Source organism: Motacilla alba, chromosome 4A (assembly GCF_015832195.1).
Source record: "Motacilla alba alba isolate MOTALB_02 chromosome 4A, Motacilla_alba_V1.0_pri, whole genome shotgun sequence".
Lineage (NCBI taxonomy): Eukaryota > Metazoa > Chordata > Aves > Passeriformes > Motacillidae > Motacilla > Motacilla alba.
In genome coordinates, this window is record NC_052045.1 from 17,683,310 (window position 1) to 17,695,791 (window position 12,482).

The window sequence follows — 12,482 nt, forward strand, 5'->3', positions numbered from 1 at the left end:
ACCGCCGCCGGCGTCCCGGCCCCCCGGTACCCACCGAGAGTGCCCGTCCGCGCGCAGCCGCCGGGGACCCGGGGGCGATGCCCGCGGAGGGGACCCGGGGGCGATGCCCGCCGCTCCTGGGCGGGGGCGGGAGGGCTCCGCAGCCCCCGGCCAGGGGGGGTCCGCCCGCCTCCGCCCGCCCCGCGCCCCGCCCCGCCGAGCCGCCGCCCGCCCTCGCCCCGCAGAGCCGCGCACCGCGCTCGCCGCCGCCGCGGGCTCGGGAGCAGCGGGCCGGGCCGGGCCGGGCCGGCATGGCGGGGGCGGGCGCTGCGGGGCGGCGGCAGCGGCGGCGGCGGGCCCCGTCCGAGCGCTGAGCGCGGCGGGCCATGGGGGCGGCGGCGGCGGGGGGCTGCGGGAGCCCTGCCCTGCCCGCCCGCCGCGCCGCCCGCCTCACCCGCGGCGCTTCCTGAGGGAGCGGCGGCGGCGGAGCCCAGGTGAGCCCTTGCCGGGGGCCAGCGGTGCCCGCGGACGCCCGTCGGTCCCGCGCGCCGCTCGGGGAGTTCGCCGGCTGCCCCGGGATGCTCCGGCGGCGCCGAGGGGACTGGCTGCGAGAGGCGGGAGCTGCCGCCCCCTGCCCGGCGCCTCCCGGCGTCCCGGTGCCCGGCCGCTCCGCTGCTCCCGCGGCGTGTCGCGAGGGATGCCCGCTCCCCGGGCGCGGAGTGCCGGCGTGCAGGAGCCGGAGCGGAGCTCTGCCTCGTCCTCCGCCGGGAGCTCAGCCCGCAGGGTCTGAGATGTGCTGGAGATGTGCCTGTGGCCTTCTGCTGGTGCCGGCTGGTGATGATGGGGTACCCCCGTCTTGCCCCGTGTCCCTGTCGCCGCCTCGGTGGCCCTCGCACGGTGCACCCGCGGAAGGTACGCGCCGTGATGCGCGGGAGGAGGAATCTGGCCGGAGGGGCTGGCGTGATGTGGATCGGATCGGTGCGGCTGGGCACCGCACGTACCTGAGATGGCTTTCCCCCGTGGCGGGGCCCTGGCTAGGGAAGGCTGAGCAGAGGAAGTGGGGCTCGGGGCAGGGAGCTCCACCACTTCCCCCTCGGGTCACCTTGGCGTGCTCCCGGGTGACAATGTTCTTGCTGTTAGTCTGGTATCATGGCAGTTGCCATCATGAAGTGTGGCTGATTGAGCTGAAGGAACAGAGACAAACGCACTTGGCTTCTGCCTTGAGGCTTGTTTGGGTTTGGTTGTTTTTCCTCATTTTCCTATTTTAGAGCAATTTGGACGGGATGAGTTTTCCTCCTTGTCAGCAGCAGAACTGGTAGAGAGACGTGGCTTGCTTTTGAGGAAGTGCAGTTTGAAAACATTCTCACCTATCCCTTCTCTGATGACAGCCAGAGAGGGCTGTGTGCCACCTTCAGCCTTCCAGTGCCTCAGTTTCCCCGCGTCCACAAGGGAAAGGTGGAGGAGAGAAAAGCTGGGGTGGGCTGGGATGTGTGTTCTTTTGTGTGAGAACCTCTGTTGGCATGAGACTGCCTCGAGGGTAGAGTGGCTCTGGGTCAAGCCCAAGGGAAGCTGAGCCTGCGGCCCACCTTTGGGAGGAGGCAGGTGCTGAGTGCAGGGGAGGGCTGGCTGTTGTGGGTGCACACCCTGGCAGCATGCTCCCCGGGTTTAGCAGCCCTCCACACCCATCCACGAGCTGCTGGCATCCATGTTGTCCTGCAGTGAGGAGTTTCTGCTGCACCTGAGCAGCAAACAAAACAGCATCCCGGTTTTCTTCATAACAAATTGGGGTTTTTTTGGCTCCGACATCCCCTGTGGTCATTTCCTGCCCAGGCAGTGCCCTGTCCCTGTGCCTTGGAGCACCAGCCTGTGCTGAGCCTGCAGCCTCCCACTCTGGCAGCTGGCTGAGGACCCCCATGATGCTGAACTTCCTCTTGCCTTTGCTGCCATGCTGCTGCCTCCTTGCACTGTGGCTGTCCCCTCGCGGCCACCAGGACGGCGGGGACCAGCCTTGGCTCATGTGTGTCAACAGCTCGTGGCTGGAGCTGGGCCGTGCCGGTGCAGGGCTGTGGAGTGCTGGGGACCGGCTCTGGGTGCTCTGCCTGCATGGAGGAGTGAGTGCCTGGTGCTGAGAGCAGCTGAGCTCCTCAGGCTCTGTGGTGCTGCTGCAGGAGCCTCTGGGGGAAATCAGCCCCCTGGGACACCCTGGCATGGGTTGGTAGCGTGGCTGCTCTCCTGGACTGACAGATCAGCGTGCCAGCTGCCCACTTGATTGGCATGGCAGCAGCCACTCTGCTGCAGCTCTGCTTGGAAGCCACAACTTCAGCCTTGCTGCAGGACCAGCCCATGAGGGAGGCACAGAGTGCTGCTGGTTGGGTGCTCCACCATGGATAGCACTGAGCCAGCAGTATCCCACAGCTGCAGCTGTCTGCCCCTTCCCAGGGCTTCGGCACTGCTGACACCAAGCACTGTCCCTGCAGCAGCCCCAGCTGATGTGGCTTGTCCTGGTGTGAGCTCCCAGTGCAGTCCCCGGGGCCCAGGGCTGCTGCCAGCAGCTCACTCAGCTGCCCAGGGAGCTTTAGCAGCTCAAGGGAATTGGGATGACTTGTTCAGGATGGACCCGTGGAGCAGATGCAAACCCACGTCCTCTTTGCACAGTGGCAGGTGTGGGGAGCACAGTGGGCATGCAACTGAAGTGGGCTCAGCCCTGGTGCCTCTCTGCAAACCAAGGGGTGCAGTGCTGGAGATGAGGCTGGGCAAGGGAAGAGGTGCCACATGTATTAGGGTGGACAGGGACCTCAATCTTCCTAAGGCAGGAGGGCAGCCACAGGCTTGCAGTTACCAACGGTGAGGTTGCAGTGAGCCTTGCAGCTCATTTCTGCCTCAGACCAAGGCAGTCTGAGCTTTGAACTGGAACTGAAGCCCTGTCTAGCACAGAAAAGGTCCCTGAGAGAGAGAAGATGCTGTTTGCACCAGCCACCTTCATGTTCACCACCTGAGCTCCTGGGAGCTGACCTGCAATGCTGGGGCTGAGCAGAGCTCTGGGACTTGCCCATGGTTCTGTAGAGCTGGGATTTTACCTCCAATGCCAGCCCCAGGATAGCAGGAAGATGCTTTTATCATTTGCTTGGTGGCTGCACCCTGACACTGAAGGACAAAGCCTCCAGTCCTCAGCTTTTCCTGGTCCTTCCTCCCTCCCACTGAAGTCAGCAGCAAGCCTCTCTCCTGATTCACGCCCATGAGTTCTGTGCCCTTTGCCAGGGCAGCTCCAGCACTCAGGCTCCATGATTTTGTTGTGAAAAAATGTTTAGATAAAGGTCAGGTTGGGTGCTGCCTTGAGGAGTCTCTAGCCTGGCTGGAGCAAGGCTCAGATCATCTGAGAGTCTTCTGCAGAATGGGTCCCCCCATCATCACAGGGGCAGCAAGGCTGCTCCCATCTCTCCTACCGTGGGGCAGAAAACAGCCCAAACCTCCCAGGGCTGAGATGCTTTTTGATGTCACCTTCCTCTGCCGGGACATCCCTGGGTGATGTCTCAGAGGCTGCAATGGCAGGAGGGAGAGGAGCTGCTATAAGGGGGCCTTTTGCTCCCTGACAGAGCAGGGCTCGTTCGGGTGTGCTCCTCCCCATCCACAGCACCCATGCTGTTGGGCTGCTCCAGCTTTGAAAGCAGGGACAGAGACATGGATCCACATGAGCCAGGGAGAAGCACTTAGGAGTGTGGAAGGAAAAATGGCCCCATCGAGTCGTGCAGCTCATCTAAGCGGTGGCCGTGGGCACTGTGAGCTGGAAGCTGCCTTTGGCTTGTTGAAGGACACACCTTTTTCCACTTGATCCACCTAAAACAGAGTGTTTCTTCTTCTGTGGCTCCTTCTGGATGTGTTTTCAGCTCCCTGCTTCTTGGAGGGCTGGAAATCTCTGATCTGCTGGATATTAATCCTTCTGGCTGGCTGTCCTCCACAGAGAACAGAGGGATACCTGCTTCACAGCCTTCAGTGAGGCTGAGTGAGCTCTGCTCATCCTCTGCTCCCACCTCTTACGACGGGAGTTGTCTTCCCTGAAAATGGAGAGCCAGGAGAGGGCTGGGGGAGGCCCTACATGTACCGGAGCAGAGACTTCTACAGCCCGGACAGACATCATGGCCAGGAGCCACCTTTGAGGACCTGACAGCAAGAAGCTCTTTCATGCCACTTGAAGAGATGATCAGAACACCGTGTCTGGGTGTGAGGTGGTAGAGGAGCCTCAAATCGGGTGCAGCCACAGCTGAGGGAACAGCATGCCCAGATTTAATTTTTGCTCGGTACTGTGAGTGCTCACATGCATTCACAGATGGGCCTTTTCTCCCTAAAAGTGCACAGATCCTCCACTGTGGAAAAACCACTGTGCTTCTGCCTTGCCATTCCTTCATCCCTGACCCCTCCATCCCTGCCTGCACAGCCTGAGCGTGCCTGGTGACATTGGGAACACTTCAGAGCTCCCTCGTCATTCTCCCTCTCTTTCAAATTAAGCAAGAGCTGGGCTCAACAGCCAGTCAATAGCAAGACTTATCTCTTAAATAGCATTATTGATTGCCCAGGAAGCCTGGGTTTGTATCAATAGATGCGTGCACATGCAGGCGAGTCCTGTGCCAGCTGGTGGTGAATGGCACAGAGGAACGTGCAGAGATGGTTTGCTGCAGGTAGGGACACACGTGGGAGTCCATGTGAGGAAGATGCAGCTCTCCATTGGAGAGCAAGGCGAGGCACCCCAGGGTTTTTGGTTATGGGCCTTTCACATTTGACCAGCATTATGGTGCTGCCTTGACCACTCTTGAACGTGTGTCCCTTTCTTCCTGACACGTGACATTGTGATGCAGGACCTCTGCCAGCTTGCTTTGCCTCTGCGGTTACAGGGAGGCTTCTGGACTCTGCCTTTGGAGAAGATGTGCAGGTGTCTGCCCACAAATTGTGTGGTCTCCTCAAAGGTCACTGACCCTGCAGGGATTCTTCACGTGGGAGACTTGGGATAGGTGTGCAAAATTCACTCTGCTGTAGCATCTCCCAGAAGGACTGGTTGGAGAAGAGGATGGATGAGACAGGCTGGATCCATCCTGCCAGAGAAGGCATTGCCTTGTGTCCATCTCTGGGCTGACAGTGCAGGTTGTGAGCCTGGGGAGTGTGGTGGCACCTGGCTGAGCTCCAAGCAGGTGGAGCCATGGGAGTGGGGCAGGGAAGGCAGCTCGCTGCCATGCCTGCTCGGGAAAGGCAAAGTGTGCTGCTGCTCTCGAGCTGTCTCCCTCCAGGTAACAAGCAGTGTGTGGAGGAGGGTTCCCATGGGCTGTGGGGCTTTGTCCCCTCAGGGCTCAGAGTGGCCCTTGTCCCTCGGAGGTGGCAGAGTGCTTGCAGCAGCCAGGTGGTGCGCGGCTCGCTGCTCAAGGCCCTGTTTGCCAAGGCTCCTGCACCGCACATGCCTTCATAGCATGGAGCCAGCCCCTCGAGTGGGGGCAGACAGGAGAGGGCCAGGGACTGGAGCTGGGTGTGATCAGAGCTGTGTGCAGCACCACTGCTCTCCCTGGAGCAGCTCAGGGCGCTGGAGCCCTGGTTGCTCTGTCCTCCAGGGTGGTGGAGCACAGCCAAGCTACAGTGACGCTCGTGAGAAGAATTGCAAAACCTCCTGCCGGCTTTGCTGTAGCAAAGTTCGGGCTGGGGCAGTTTTGCCCTGGTGCTGCAGAGCCCTGCCTTGCTCGGGGCTGGGAGCCCTGTGGCTGCCACAGAGGCAGCCTTGCTCTCCTCACCACGTCTGCTAACTCACACTCACTCTGTGACAGAGCACAGCCCCATGTCCCTTACCTGGCACCCAGCCTTGCTTTGGACCGTGCTGCCTGATGCTCTGCTCCCTCCTGGGATTAGCTAAGGCTGAGGGAAGTGTCAGCAGCGTTATCACAGGCAGCTGAAACAGCACGGATCATCTGTAGGGTCGGCTCGCCAAAGCCTGGCGGGTAGGGGCTTGTAAGACCTCTGGGTGTGTCACTTTAGCTGTTCAGTGAGCACGGGAAGTTCTTGCCTGTCATGCCTGTGTTTCCATGTGTATAAATGTGTGTGGATATGTAGCACTGTAAGATCTTGCTCCTGTTTGGACCCTCTCAGCATTTTTCTAGACGGTGCCTGCCCGCGGCGAGCGCCGGTTGCTTGATCTTAGCCTGCCAATCTATGCAGGGATCTCGGGAAAGAACAGTTGGGGTTTTATGAAGCTGGCATAATTTACAGCTAAAATAGCACACCAGATATATGTCCAATCCAATCTCCTTTGTAATCTTGTTTTCATTAATGCCTCCAGGGTGGTGATGGGGGGAGTAAGGAAAGCAAACTGCAAAGGGAGTTTATTACCCGTGCCAGGGAGATTTGCATGATGCTCTGCACCAAGTGACCTCAATTTGCAGAGGTTAGAGCTGGCTGTGGTGGTCCCTGGCTTGGAGGGGTGTCTCCTGCCTGTGCTGGGGACACTGAACACAAATCCTTCTGCAGATGGCTGTGGGTGTGTTCAGGACCATGCACACTGGAGCCATCCCGGAGCCTGCTCCAGTGAGCAGGAGGAAGAGCGATGGATGCATCCGTGTCACCCTGGCCAGCTCCACGGGAAAAGGAAGGAAATGATCTCGCAGCCGCTGCCTTTGCGGGTTGCATTTCTCTTTAGTGTTCAAACCACATATTGTCCCAGATCTCCTGCCAATAGCAGGGAGCAAACTGATAATGCAGCTGCTATTAATAAAGCAGCGTTGTTACATATTCATATCAATCAGACTTGTAATTCCACAGCATTTTTTCAAGAAGAAAAGGCAGTGCTTCGCTGGGGCGATGGAGGAAGCTGTCAGGTGGGATGGTGTTGGAGATGCCTTCCACCAGCACTGGCAGAATCTGCTCCCCTCACGTTTCTTCCTATGGGGATTCCTGCCCTGGGGTCCTCATCCACCTCCCCTTCAGCTTTCCTTCTCCCTGCGAGTGCTGAGCTGAAAGGTGGGATCCCCAAGGCAGCTCCAGGATCCTCAGGGTAATGTCACTGTGGGGAAACACGAGCAGCGTGAGACGGAGAAGTGCTGAATTCCAGCGGCTGCTTTGGCAGGAGCTGCTCCATGCTCTTCTCCATTTTACATAGAAATCTTCGCATATTATGCAAATTTCAAAGCAAAGTATGGAAAATCTGGGTATAAATCTGGGATGTATGCATGTTTGTGCAGCCATTAGATAGGGAAGTATACCACAGAATTCTGGCCAATGGATAAATATACTTACACTGCCATTCCTGCAGTAAAATATGCTTTTTGTCATTGCTATAGTATAAAAAAATACTATCACCAAAACTGTAGCAGCACTTTATGGTACACTATAAATTGGAAGAGATACCTGATTATTCATAGAGTATTATGGAGGTCTCAGTGACTTCACCATTAAGCCCACACCAATACTTTGTCCAAAAGCAAAACCCTCTCTCTGACTTCTTTATGATTGAATTCAATGTCCACATTTGGCCAAATAAATCTTGTGAGGCTGAGCACGTTTTTCCATGAATGTTTTTCTGGAAGCTCTCCCTTACCCTCGGGCTGGGAACATTTTGAAGCCTTAGCTGTGGGATCTCCAAGTCCTAAACCAAGCCTCGCAGCCCTCGAGCCGTTCCGGGCTCTCTCATCCCTGGCACGTGTCAGAGCTGCTCCCTGCTCATCCCTGCTTCCTCTGGCTCCTGGCACACGCCAGGCAATGGAGCATGGTTGTCCACCAGGTTCTGTGGTGGCAGCCCTGGGGAGTGGGCTGGCATTGAGCCCTCCTGGCAGCAGCTGTCAGTCGCTGCAGCAAACAGTTTCCAAGCAACTCGGAGGCTGGAAAGACTCCTGATAGAGGTTTGTGATATTAATTGGAGTTATGGAAAGGAGCAGTGCTGAAGGGCAGCTGGTGTGGTGTCACCAATATCCTCCTGCCTTCAGTCATGCCACAAGTGCTGGAGAGGCTGGCACAGCCACAGCTCTGGTTCCCCTCTGCTGCCATGGCACGCAGGGCATTGCTGTCCAGCCAGATCTTCAGCTGGGGCAGATGGAGAGGAGGCAAAAGGTGTAGTCCCTGCCTCAAAGAGCGTGTGTCTAGGGCCTCCATCCAGCTTTGGCACCTTCTCTGAGCATTGCTCACCTGTGTCAGAGCCTGTGGTGAGTGCTCTGCTCACCTGGGGACAGGAGGGAGAAGGGCACTGGGTGGATCAGGTGGGTCTGGTTGCCTGTGCAGATAACCAGCCTCAATCTATGCCATGCCATGTATTTTCTCTCTGAAGGTTTAACTGCTTCTTTCAGGTCCCATTTCCTTGCTCTGCCTCTCTTTATTTCCAATATTTCAACGCTCCCTTGAATCCTGTGCCCACTTCCACCATGGTCAGCAGCCACCTTTGAGCATCCATCCCCTTCTCTTCGCCTTTGCTGTTGCTTCCCCCACTGGGCTGTAATGGGGGCATTCCCACGTGGACTGGTCAGTGCTGGGAGTTACCAGCCAGTGCTGCCTTCAGCTGGAGAGAGCAGTGGGAAGGCAGCATCCACAGGCACCTGGAGCAATCTGTGCCTACCCACGGAGCGCTTTGGAGGCTGTTCCCTCCGTTCCTTGACAAGTACAAGCTGGAAATGCTCCTCCTGCTGCACAGAGCCCTGGGAGGCTGATGTGGTGCTGGTGGGGCGTGGACCAGGACACCATCAGTGTCACATCTGCCTTGGCTGTCACATCCCTCCCACCAGCTGCTGGGGTTGGACCCAGGTCTCTCTGGTGGAGGCTTGGAGTGGTGTCTGGGTGGTTCCTACCATGGTTGGTTGCTCTCCAGCCCCATGCAAGCATCTTCCATCTCAGGAGCAAACACAGATACCAGCACTACACTCTGGTTGGGCTCTGGGAGGAATCTAGTGGCTTCTTGTCATTTAGGTGGTGAGTGTCCCTAAGTGGACTGGCCGCAAAAATCCCTAAACATCTCCAGAGGACCATGATGGTGCCTGGAAAAGTTCCAGTACAACAGAGGGGGATTTTACTGCCTGGATGCCTGAGCTGTTTGTCCTGAGGGTAGTGAAAACACGGGCTGGGACTTGTTGGCCTGGGGAGATGGATGGTGTGTGGGCAGCTCAGGGGTTCAGGTGCAGAAAACTCTGTGGTCACTGGAGGAGGCAAGCAGGATCTCTGCCTTCATCTCCATCCGCAAAAGCATGGCAAGGAGTGCTGGGACACTGCCCTGTGGCCAGTGATATGGGTGGGAGAGGCCAGCAGTGCTCCTGCCAGGGTTTCTGAACTCTCAGAAACCTGAGCCCAAGGGAGGAGAGATGCCACGGCAGTGCTCACCAGGATTTGAGCTCTGATGCCCAAAGCTAAGCCCTTCCTTTGGCAGTGAGTGTGGCTGGGGTGTGACAGACAGCAGGGAACAAGTCCACTTTGTCCACAGTGGAGGCTGGACCTCCAGTGCCACCTGACAGATGTGCACGGTCTCCATAAGCAGTCTCTGGTGTGAAGCCGTGCAGTGGCAGCGTGCAGGAGCTGTCTGCCACCCTCCCTGCCTGTGTTGAGGTGCCATGTTAAGGTTCCACATCAGCTCCTTGGGCAGATGCAGGGTTGTCACAGCAGCAGGGCTGGAATTTTGGGGAGAAGGAGGGTGGAGGAGCAGCCTGTGGGGTGTTGGATGAGAGGGAGGAGAGAGCAGCACTGCCAGCTGGTCCCTTGGTCCCCAGCGTGGTGCAGCACTGGAGGCCAGGCTTGTTCCATGTGAAGTGGGTAGAAACTGAGGTTAGTCCTGCTGGGTGAACTGGCACCTCGAGCAAGCCCCTTGCCCCCAGCAGAGCTCAGGATGCTTGATTTTGAGAAGCAGTAAGATTGTTAGAGCTAACTGAGAGAAGCCAGGGGCTGTGCTGGCAGCAGGTGGATTACTGGTGTCACGGGGAGCTGCGAGGTGCCTGTGCTGTTTGCTGTGGCTCTGCAAGCAGGAGGCATCTGGCTTTTCTTACCTTGTCTGTGAATTTAACTTTCTGTCCCTTTCAGGTAGTGTCAGCTCAGGATGGCAAGGGACACAAGGAGGAATTGGGTTTTTTGCTGATCAAAAACAAATCCGACAGACACATCGTTGTGGGCAATTACTGACCTTGCAGGAGTGCAGAGGCCACAAAGAGCTTTCTGTGGAAGAGAAGACCAGCCAGGCAGGGGCTTGGGGATACTGGGGGGGAGATCCATCTCTCCCTGGGCATGGGAATAAACTGCTGGATGTGTCATTGGGACACACAAATCCAGAGATGGATTTCAATTTGCAACAGCTGTTGTAGACCAAATGGGCAAAAGTTTTTGGGCCAGCATTTCACCCTGGAAATGGAAAATGGGTGACTTGGCAGCTCCTCTGTGTTCTGGTGTGGGCTGAGCTCCTACCTGCTGCCAGGGCCCCCAGGGTGGCCACCTACCCCAGGGCAGCAGCCAGGGGAGCCATGTAACTCCTGGGTAAGGGATGCCCAGAGTATCTGTGGTGCTCCCAATGTGTGCCAGAGCTGCACAAGGCTGTTTGCAAACAGGCTGAGCTGGAAGGTGTCCAAAGAGGGGCTGTGACAGGAGGAGGGAGGACAGGGAGGACTGGGGCAGCCTTGCAGCGCAGGATCCCACGTGCAGGGACAGCCAGTCTGCCAGGAGCAGATGGGCTGTCTGTCTGTTCAGTCCAGCATCCCCTCTAGTGCTCCAGCAGGACAGAATAGGGGTCCCCACCCGCCCTGGAACACTGGAAAAGGTGCTGGGTGTCACCTGCCAGTGCTGGGTGAGCAGTGGCAGGGTGCTGCCCATGGAGACACTGGCACTGGACTGCTCCTGGCACAGGCTGTGGGAGGGGATGCTGGGAGCAGCACCGCGGTGCCTGTGCTGTCATAAATCTGCCTGGCATCAGTGCAAAGAGCATTCCTGCTGACTTATGGCTTCTGTGCTCCACCAGGATAGGAAACAGCATCTCATGGCTGGCTCTGCTGGCATCTACTGCGTCACGAGCTGTCCTTCCTCCCCGTGTGACATCACTGAGACACACAGAGAGTGGCTGCTGCTGAGGGCAAGGGTGCTGTGCTGGCAGCTCAGACCCACATCAGGGTCCCGTGGCTCCAGCAGCACGGTGAGGAGCAGCTGTTCCCACACAGGGAAGCTGTATGGTTTGATGGCAGAGCAGTGTCATATCAGCTGTCACTTTTAGTCCAACCATGCACTGAGGACAAGGTGGTGGCCAGGTGTGAAATGGTGCCACCCCTGCTGTGCTACCTGATGGCCCTTGTCTCTGTGTTACCCTCCATCCTTGCAAGTCAGTGCTTGATCCTCCCAAAGCTGCCTTGCTTGCAGAGCTGAAATGGCTGTCAGGGTCCTCTGCCACCACCAAGGATGGCACCACACCTGTGGCACTGCTCTCAGCAGTGGGGCAGCCACGCTCACCCTGTGACTCTGGCACCAGAAAGGACCTATGGTGGCAGTGGATAAGGCTGGGAGAAGCCCAGGGCAGCAGAGCACAGCCAGGCTGGGCAGGGTGGCACACTGAGCCCTGCTGCTCTCGAGCCAGTGGTGTCAGGCCTGGGAACGCCACTGTCCCCATCCCAAGGAGTATGTGCTGTGGCAGGACAGTCCTTGCTTGGTGAATTGAGACTCACAGGTTCCCCTTGAGCCTACTCGAACCAGCCTTGTGGCTGCTGCTGTCCCAACCCATTCTGGGTGTTCTACAAAGGCGTTTTTCCTCCAGTGTCATTCTCTGTTGTTGCCTCTCTCCACACTTCTGCTACAGCTCTGGGAGGTCTGACCTGTCCCACCCCAGGGCAGTAAGTGTGGGGCACTGGGCAGCAGTGGGGTACCCTGCTCTGTTCCTGGCAGCACCTCAGCCTCTTCTCTGCACTCTGGGTCCCATTGGCCAAGTGCCTTCTTCTTCTGTGCCTCAGTTTCCTCATCCTTGCAAGGGCAGTGATGGTAATGTTTCTGAAGGGTTTTGGGAAGGAAGGGAAATGCCACGCACCATTTGTGTCCCTGATGTGATGGTCACCAGGCTGTGGTCACCTCCTAAAGCCTCTTTGCCCAGGGAGGTCCCTCTCCACCTCTCGGCACTATAAATAGATGTGATGCAGCTCTTGGCTAAACAAATTTTCTCCACGGCTCTTTTCTTTCCTACTCAGAATTCAGGGAACATCGTTTTGGTAACCAAGGTATTTGCATAATCAGTATTTTGTGGTAATTGCTCCCTTTCAGAAGAGGTGCTTATCATCCCATCGGGTTTTGAGGAGCTTGTGCTATCTTTGAGGCCAGGCAGGGAGGTGGTTTCCAAAGGGGAGTGCCTGGGCTGCTGCCCTGTGGTTTGGGGGATGCCTCCCCAGGGATGAGCAGGATCAGAAGAGCCTTTTGCCTCTGGGCTTCAGTGATCTGCTGCAAGTCCTTTCCTCCCCTCGTGCCTCAGTTTCCCCTTAGTCCCAAAGTCTCTGAGCTGGAGGGAGGAGATGCCCCAGTGCACTGGGACACAGGGTGTCCCTCTC

At 57.6% G+C, this 12,482-nt stretch overlaps 1 protein-coding gene across 4 annotated transcripts in view; it reads left to right on the forward strand.

Annotated features, from left to right (window-relative positions):
* The first annotated feature begins 369 nt into the window (after window positions 1-369).
* Window positions 370-12,482, forward strand: part of FRMPD3 (FERM and PDZ domain containing 3) — a 61,704-nt gene continuing 49,591 nt past the window's right edge. For 2 of the 4 annotated variants that reach the window (XM_038122903.1, XM_038122906.1), the window contains exon 1: window positions 370-473. The gene's annotated coding sequence lies outside the window, so the exon portion shown is untranslated. The remainder of the gene's footprint in view (window positions 474-12,482) is intronic. The other 2 variants (XM_038122905.1, XM_038122907.1) reach the window with 1 other exon arrangement.